Source organism: Neopsephotus bourkii, unplaced genomic scaffold (assembly GCF_033783945.1).
Source record: "Neopsephotus bourkii isolate Nb327-2 ecotype Australia unplaced genomic scaffold, CSIRO-AGI_Nbou_v1 NB_1825, whole genome shotgun sequence".
Taxonomy (NCBI): Eukaryota; Metazoa; Chordata; class Aves; order Psittaciformes; family Psittacidae; genus Neopsephotus; species Neopsephotus bourkii.
Genome location: NW_026902298.1, coordinates 7119591 through 7129009, shown reverse-complemented (window position 1 = coordinate 7129009; position 9419 = coordinate 7119591).

The following is a 9419-nucleotide window of genomic DNA, read 5'->3' as shown; positions in this document are numbered from 1 at the left end:
ACATCTTAGGGCATTAGTGAGGCATTTGTCCCTGGACACCAGAATATGGATTTAAATATCATAATTCCTGATGGTGTTTTCCACTGGGCACACAAGGTCCTAACTCAGAGAACAGATTATTCCTCATTTTAAATATGAACCCAAAAATTTTCCTTCTTTAAGGCAAGAGAGAATTGGAGCAAGGCTGCATTGGCAGCCTGGAGATTCCCGTGGGATTTATGAAAACCAGCTTCATGGTGTCAGGTTATTCCCATCACCAGAGAAGCTGGTCAGGGAGCTCCAGGCTTGGCTCCCTATGGTGCTGCATCCCAACCTTCATGGGCATGGGGTGCTCACAAGCCAACCAGACCCTGTGAAAGGAGCATTTGAGACAAGTAAATGCACATTTTTTATCTGCATCACTGCTTCTTCCTTTTCTCTTTTTTCTGTAAGAGACAAGCCCCAAGGGAACACCATTCCTGTACACGGCGCTGCCATAGGATTGCTCTCCCCATTGCCCATGGGGAAAGGCCACCCAAGGTCATGTTCTGCATGCTCAGCCAGAGGCTTGATTTTATTATGAAAACTCTATTTTTGGGAATGTGATAGCTGATGGAAGTAAAGCCAATTTTTCACATTTTTGGACAAAACATACATGAAGCTCCTATAAATACATACATAAAGCTCCTTAAAAGTCAGCTGACGAGCAGGCATGATACCTTTGGGGCTCTTCTTTCCACCAGTACAATAACTGGATGTTCTCAGAGGATGCTGCTTCTCCCTTCCTGAGCCCTTCCTGAGCCCTTCCTGAGCCCACTCATGCTGGTGGGTCATCAGTCACCCATGCTGCCTGCTTCTGCCCACACAAGGGCCCTGCTTTCCTCATCCCTCTGTCCCCAAAGCAGGGCTGGCAGCAAAGCATCACCCTGTTGTGGTTCCTGCTGTGATGTGCTGGTGAGATGAGGTGGAGTGACGTCTGCTCTGCCTGCCTGCTGTTATGCCTGCTGAGGTGCCTGCAGTGATGCCTGCTGTGCTGCATGCTGGGGTGGTACCTGGTGGGATGCCTCCTGTGATGCTTTCTATATTTAACCATCCTCTAAGACAAGAGACCAAGGATTTAAAAATTTGGTTTTTTTTTCTTTCACCAGAGTGCGTGTGTGTGCAGATATGCAAATATATTTAAATGTTTGGTTTTGCAGGCTTTTGTCTTGTTCCATAAGGAATGGTCCCAGATGGCCCAAGGCTCCAAAGCCACCCTTCCATCCAGCCCTCACCAAGGCTTTCATTCTCCTCTGAACCCTAACAGAGGAAGAGAAATGCACCCCATACTCCTGAGGACCTCCAGGCAGCTCCAGCAAGGGAAAGGCTTCCCTGTGCCCAGTGCCAGCCTGGGCAGAGGATCCTATCATCCCATCCCATCCCATCCCATCCCATCCCATGCTCCACTTAAAACCTCCTATTCACCAGGAGCTGCATGGAGAAAACTGAATCCTATTCAGCTTCCCAAAGGCTTCCCTGGATCCCTTGGGTATCAGGAAGGAGGTTCTGTGCAGGCAGCACTGCTCTTGCCTGCTGAACCAGCACTGCAGGAGGTGGGGAAGCATCCTGTGCTCATGAACGTGAAATTCCTCAGATGTGGTGGCTGCATGGGCAGGAATTTAAGGAATGCATGAACAGGAACATGAAAATCTAAGGAATTTCATGTTCCTGTTCATGCACTGCTGTGCAATGGTCACAGTGTTGCTCACATTGAGTGCTTCTATCTCTGCTCTGAGCTCCACATTCGCCTTCCCTGCCGCCTAACTCACAGCTCAGGTACGTCTATGAGACGTGTGGCATCCCTCTTCTTTATATGCTAAGGAAGTCTTTCTTCTCCAGGAGGCTTTCAATTCTGGTTTCAAACGTTATGAAATATCCAAATGCAGACTTCTTCCATGTATGATTTCAGAATATATTACCTGGTGCAATACCAATTTAATAGAGTTTCTTGGCCATTAAGGTTATTACTACACTTTACTCTAAAATTGCATTGGCAACAACATAGAACTGCTGTGAGAAACTGTGGAGTATGATTTATATGGATTACTTTAAGCAAAATTCCACAGCTGTATTTTTCCTTTCCAGGTGGGACATGGCTTAGGCATTACCTTTAAAACCTAACACCACATGAGTGCAATTGGTCTATATGCAGCACCTTCTATTTTTAATAAGCTGTGATCATCCTAAAGCAATACAAAAGTTAACGTGGATTGCTATGCACCCTTTGCAATGCAACTAATGACTCTGTCAGCAAGTTCCATATTGGAATTATAATATAGATGTGTAATTTTAAAAATAAAAGAACTTCTATGAAGTAGTTAGGGCAAGACAAGTTTTATTAAATGAATACATGCTAAAAATAGTGATGCACGTCTTCATTCAGACCAGGTATATGGCTTGGGTTTGAGTTTAACGTGTTCACAAAATGGTTACAGAAACTATGGCTTGAGAATCATAGAATCGTAGAGTGGTTTGGGTTGGAAATGATCTTGACCATCCAGTTCTGACCCCCCTCATGGGGAGAAAGCTTCTGCTTACACCCATCCAAACCTCTCATGTTTTAGCTTGTGCCCATTGCCTCATCCTCCTGCCCTGCACCACCATGCAGAGCCTGGCTCTGGCTCCTCTATGCCCTCCCTGTAGGTACTTGGGGCTGCTCTCAGGTCCCCCCAAAGCCACACACTTTGGGCAGGAGCAAAGCCCCACACTGTATAACCAGCTCACCAGATGGGTCTCTACCTCCTGCTCTTCAGTGAGGATCTGGCCATGGCTGGAGGTAATCTGGGCATCCACAGGCTGTCCTCCCTCATCTTACCCATTTCTTGACATGTGGGTGAGCTGTGAGTGTTACCAGTAAGGACTTTGCCATCTTCCAGTTCAGTGATGAACTGATTCATTTGAGGGAGCCCAAGTCCAAATTAAACCTCAGACTGCCCTAATAAGGAAGGCAGACATGGTAATAATAGCAGCACTGTTAGCAAAGCCTTACCTCATGATGCTGGAATTAGGGTGGGCCACCAACCCCATTACCCAGCCTTCTGTGTTGATGGGGTCTTTACTGGCATCAGTCACCAGGAGTGATGTGAACTGTGAAACACCACCTTTAAATTTGAAGTGATTTAGTGCTAAACTGGTTTGGATGAGCTGCTAATGCATTATTTCATGCTATACACTGTGATTTTTATAATGCCTGATGCAATTTCCTGCATCTTGCACAATTCTTATGTGCTGTTGGAGGCTTTGAATAAAATGGTTTGTTTTATGGCTGTAAGCAAGGGGAGAATCTGACCTGTACTGAAGTTAGCCCGTGACATCCCCAAGAATGGAAGTCAAACCAAATGGGCACGTTGCAGTAGTGAGGCCAGTAATGGGTGGTAGTTCACCTGAAATCAAATGGTGCAATCCAATTATGCTCATGTTTGGACTCCTACAGTGCTGAAAGACCTTTTTCTAATAGTTAAGATGGAGAGAAACAGTAGAAAAAGCCAGATTTATTGTTGATGTGTCAATAACATAGAGGTGAACTTTTTTCTATTACTAATAATCTGCTTATTTTTGAAGACCAAGAAATGTTTTGATGTGTGGCTAATGCACCCTCAAAGGACCAGTTAGAAAACAAGATAGGACTGATATTTGATCTATTGATGGATGGGAAAAGCAAATTAGTTCTGTAGTGCTCTCTCATGTCAGCTACTTCATGTGACTCAGTCAAAACACCCATACTCAGACCCTTATGCCTTCAGGCTCTGCAGTACCAAAGCACCAGCGGGACACACAGTGACCCAAGGGGACAGGCACCTTGCACTGGTTCTGCACCAGGGTCAAGTCTACCTCTTAAAGCCTCCTCCATCACTTGGCAGCTCACTACGTCTCTGGGACCTACATGGAGAAAGGCTGACACATTTCCAGCATCCAGTCTGCAGAGGAAGAGGTTGCCTATGGCTTGGTCTTCATACTTGTACAGGAGGACAGTGTGGTCAGGTAGTCCTGGGGGTAACACTCCCTACTCTCTGCTCTGGCCTCTTTACATTGATTGCCTCAGAAGCCTTCAGTTTTGTTATTCAAGGAGTATTATAATTAGACCCACATATACATCTCAGAGCACCCACATCCCTCTCCAGGGATGGTGGTAAGGTGGTGGTGCAGTGCTCCACTTCCCATCATCTCATGCTTGAGGCTTTTCCACGCTTTTAAGCACATACACAGTTTATCCCATGAAACTGCATGAATTTATGAAGTCTGACTGACCTGGTTGTCCAGCAAATGTCTTTTTTATACAAGATGACAGCTGGAAAATGAGAACCTTACAACAGGGCTGAAGATATCTGCCTAAATGGACTGTGCTGAATAAACTGGTGACAAATCCTGCCAGGATCAAACCAGCCAAAGCACTGGAATGAGACCCCCATGATAGTAACATTTCCAGACCAGGGAGCAAATGCAGCATGGTTTTAGCCATGCTGTGTGGGGGAAATAACGCAGATTTACTTCATTACAAGTGTAGCAGGACATGGTGCTCCTATAGCTGCCACCCCTGCACCTACTGCACTTCCACCCTGTTCCCTCCACAGCCTCACAACATCTACCCTGAAACATAACTAACAAATATGCCTTATACAGCTTTCAATCAGCTACTCCAAACACCAGTCACAGCCTAGCCATGGGAGCACAGCCTGCAGCGCAGGCTGCAAGGGCAGAACACAGCCCCTTCTCCTCTGCAGCCACCCCAGTACCAGTATCCACGCTGACTGCTTTAAGGTGTCTGATCTCTGAGCTGTCAACGCCCACTTCCTTCCCCATCTCCCCTCCCTAAGGGCCAGATGTCAGGCTGCATCTTCTTCACACGCAGTACAGATGGGTGCCTGAGTACAGAAGGCAGTAACCCCAGCTGTGCAGCAGCATCCACGTGCTGCTGCCTTCCCCTGGGATTGCCACCCAGCGCTCAGCACTTGTAGTCTGAGCAAAGACACGTGCAGTAAACACATCCAGCCCTGCACTGACTTTGCGGATACCAGATAGCTGCTCATCTTCTGAGATGAGGACCAGTCACCAGTGTGATACCACATCTATCAAGCATAATACTCAGAAACCTTTCTTTTCTTGTGTGGTTGGTGTTGCTTGATGTTTGTTTGGTTGGTTTTTTTGTTATTTTGTTGGGGTTTTTATAACTGATTTTGGGGTTTTTCTCATTCCTAAAAGGAATAAATTGCTTCTAGAATGAGTCTATAAACGATGCTGCAGCAATACCTCACACTGTAGCATGCCCAGCAGCAGCTTCTTCAGGTGGCAGCAGTCACTTTGGCTATTATGACCCTAGAAACTGAGGCTCTGCAAACACACACACACACCTTGTTCAAACATGGACCTGTGGGAGCAAATCCCCAGGAGGGCCACAAAGATCATCAGAGGTCTGACGTATCTCTGTTATGAGGAGAGGCTGCACCTTGCAAGCTGTATTTAACTTTGTCTTACGATGTGTAATTAATCCCTATTAGTTCACAGGGAGTTTGAGCTGAACTGCAGGTCAGGTCACCATAACTGAACCCTTTGCGGCCCATCCATGTGACAGCTCTACCTGCCCACATGTGCATGGTCCAGATGGACACCTGGAGCTGCAGGAATGCTGATTTGAGTGATGCTGTTTCACAGCTCAGACCAGTGAAGGGCATACACAGACATTGCACTGCCTCAGCAGGCAGGCAGGTGTTAGGCTGCAGCACCTACTTCTGACTCAACAGCATCCCTAGCCCAGCACTGAGTGCCCCAAACAGGATAAAACCTAACACAGCTCTGGGTTTGTGAAGTCCTGGGGAAGACACATGAAGAGGAAAGAATGCCCTGTACCAGTGAGGCTACTGCTTGGGGCATGAAGACCCCATTACCTGCAGATGCTGTCACCCGAAGATGCTGTCACCCAAAGATGCTGTCACCCGAAGATGCTGTCACCCCTGTTTTGTCATTCAAAATGTGCCATTATGAAAACACAGCTCAACAGCTGTGGTAGAGAGGAAGCATCTTCAGAGAGAAAATCTAAAGGAAGAGAAGGCTGGTCCCTTTTTCTGTCAGTGTGGGTTTGGCTGCTGCTCCCTCAGCAGGGAGCACACTGAAAGCAAACACATGACTGGAGAGAGAATCAGGCTGAGAGAAGAAGCTGCCTTCAGTTGTCATTCATAGATGTTGAGGTCTTTTTCTTTCATCTTAAAAGCATGTGAAAGGTCTTTGCATGCTGCTGGATGAAAAAGGCACATGAATGCAAGTACTGGCTATTACCTGTGACAAAGTATGGAGACCCACAAGCCCTGCTAAGCAAACAGAGGCACCTCACATGCTGGGATGTGTTGTACAAAACCCCACTGCTCTCTTGGCTCCTGCTTTAGACAGGTCTGCAAGCTCTGCTCTATGGCAGCAGCTAGCTGCCCAGAAGATGCACTTCATTGCCCTCTGACAGATCACCAGCACTTAGCAAAGGTTAAGGAAAAACACAAAACCAACCAAGTTATGAAAGAAAACCCACAACAAACCAAACCTCATCACAGGAGATCTTACCACACAGTCTCCTCCAACAGGAAACATGGACTGCCACTTCTGAGAGCTGCTGCACTTGATCAAGAGGAAACCCGGCATCATTCCCTGAAGACCTGCAGCTCCAGCAGCTGAGAGAGGGAGACAATGCCCTTGTTTTCAGCACTTAATCTGACTACATGAGCAAACAGCAGCGGGGCGGTGGTAAGTGGCAACGTCTCTTCCTTTGTAACTGAGACATGGACAGAGCCAGCCTTTCTCCAGCAGCAGACTTTTCTCCCTGGGGTTGAAAGCCACAGACACCTGATGGGCAATTCTAGACAATGGAGACACACGGGAATATGCAATTTAGGGTGAAAGTTCCATTTGTGAACCTACTATCTGCTCTTCTATTGGGATTTCTCAGCTATGAGAGCTTGTACCACCCAGAAATCTGGCACACCAGCTGCATGGCCAGATCTCCAATACAAACAAGCCTCTGTCTCTGCAGAACCATTCCATTTGCTTTAAAAGACAAGAATTTAAGGACACACTGACACAACTGAGAAACAGCTATCAAATCAGCACACTTGGGCTTACAAACAACCTGCTTGCATTTCACACTATTACTTCAGAAGAACAACCCCATTCTCACTGAGTGGATTGGGTGGTGTTTGCCAACATGATGGAACCCCTCCAAAGGCAAAGCTTTCTTAGGATGTTGCTGTTGTACCAGCTGGTCCCTTGAGAGTGCAGAACAAGCAGTAGGAGGTAACCAGGAATCACAGTGCTGTAACACCATCTAGGGCACCTAGTCATGTCTCGGCTCATGAGAGGCATGTGCAGCTGAGAGCACAGCACTAGGTGAGAAAGGCACCTCTAAATACATTTTCAGTCCCTTCTCCCCACTTTCCCTGTCTTTTCCATGCAGTGGGTTTGTCACACAGCTCTTAAACTCCTGTCTTCACCTGCACTATATCTCTCTCACCATTTTTGTCAGTTTTCATCTCATTTTACAATGTATTTGTAAAACATATTGCACTCCTCTAGTATTCATTTTCCCCACCTGTTTCCACCAATAAGTAGTGATTATATATAAACCTGTGTGTGCTACTCAAAATCCAGTACTTTAAGAGGTATTAGACTGATTAAACACAATTGAAACAACTATTTTTAAAAGCCAGTAAGCCCATGAGTGCAGAACAATTTGCTACAAGAAAAAGTGAAATCAAACCTGGCTTTGGTAAATGAATGCTCAGTTTCTGTTCACAGCAAGGTTAGCAATGAGGAGCACAGCGCATCTCCCTCTGCTTTCTGCTTGTCCCAGACTTTACCAAGTGCGGTTGCAGCCAAAGCCCTCATTTTGTACAGTGCAAGGGCACCCTGGGTGTCACCATTTCTGAAAGGCAGAACCCCAGACTGGTTTGGGTTGGAAGGGACCTTAAAGCTCATCCAGTTTCAGCCCCCTGCCACGGGCAGGGACACCTTCCACTAGAGCAGGTTGCTCCAAGCCCCATCCAACCTGGCCTGGAACACTGCCAGGGATGGGGCAGCCACAGCTTCTCTGGGCACCCTGTGCCAGCGCCTCAGCACCCTCATAGTGGAGAACTTCTTCCTTACATCCAGTCTAAACCTACCCTCTTTCAGTTTAATGCCACTGCCTCTTCTCCTGTGACTACAGGCCTTGGTAAAAAGTCTTTCTCCTCCTTTCTCATACGCCCCCTTCAAGCATTGAAAAGGTCCCTGGAGTCTTCTCTTCCCCAGGCTGAACAAGCCCAGCTCTCTCAGCCTGTCTCCATAGCAGAGGTGCCCCAGCCCTTGGGGCATCTTTGTGCCCTCCTCTGGGCTCCCCCCAACAGCTCCACATCCCTCTTGTGCTGGGGGCCCCAGAGCTGAATGCAGGACTGCAGGGGGAGGACACACAAGAGTGGAGTAGAGGTGTTAGGATCACCTCCCTTGTCCTGCTGGTCACACTCCTTTTGATGCAGCCCAGGATCCAGCTGATTTCTGAGCTGCAAGAACACACTGCTGGGTCATGTCCAGCTTTTAACTCACCAGTACCCCCAAGTCCTTCCCAGTAGGGCTGCTCTCAAGCCCTTCATCACCCAGCCTGTGTGCACAGAATTGCCTTCTTTATTTTTGCCATGTCTTACGGCAACAGATGTGCTAGTGGTGGAAACCTGGTACATGTAAAGCTCAAAGTGCATGTACAGCCAGGCAGTGCCACCTTCTGTTTTACCACAAACAGAAGCTGTAGATAAAGAATTAACTCCTGCCTGTTAGGAAGAGGTGCAATATGATATTGCCATCTACCAGATGGGATTTCCCCTGTTGTTATCAACTACAACGTCTGAACACTTGGCAGGCAGCTCTGTAGCTGTTGGCAGGTGACCATCCAGCAACTGCCGACAAGCAAGGTGAACGTAGCATAAAACCCCTTGATGGAAACAAGGCCGTGCTTCCTCAGCAAAAGACCTGTCAGGTAGCAACAGTTGCTTAATGATTCCTGTATTTAACTCCAAAGCATAGAAAATGACTCATTTCCAGGCACTGGAAGGAATCTGAAATGCATCCTCTGGCAGCATGTGGCCACTTCGCACTATCCCAGTGTTTAGAGGTACCTGTTGATGTGACAGAAGCAAAAGTTCAATTCACCTTCTCTCAGCATTATACAGACAAAGAACTCCACCAAAACCCCGTGTATGTCTTTATTCTGGTGATACAAGTAAATATATCTTTTTAGCCAGCTTTATTTTATACCCATGTGAGGAGTATGAGGGAACAGACACAGCTCTGATCTATTTCTTCAGTGTAAGTTAGAGGAGACTTTTCTGAAATGAAAGGGATATTTCAGTACTAAAAATAGTATTGAAACTACCTCCTTTTCTGTGATAAATTTA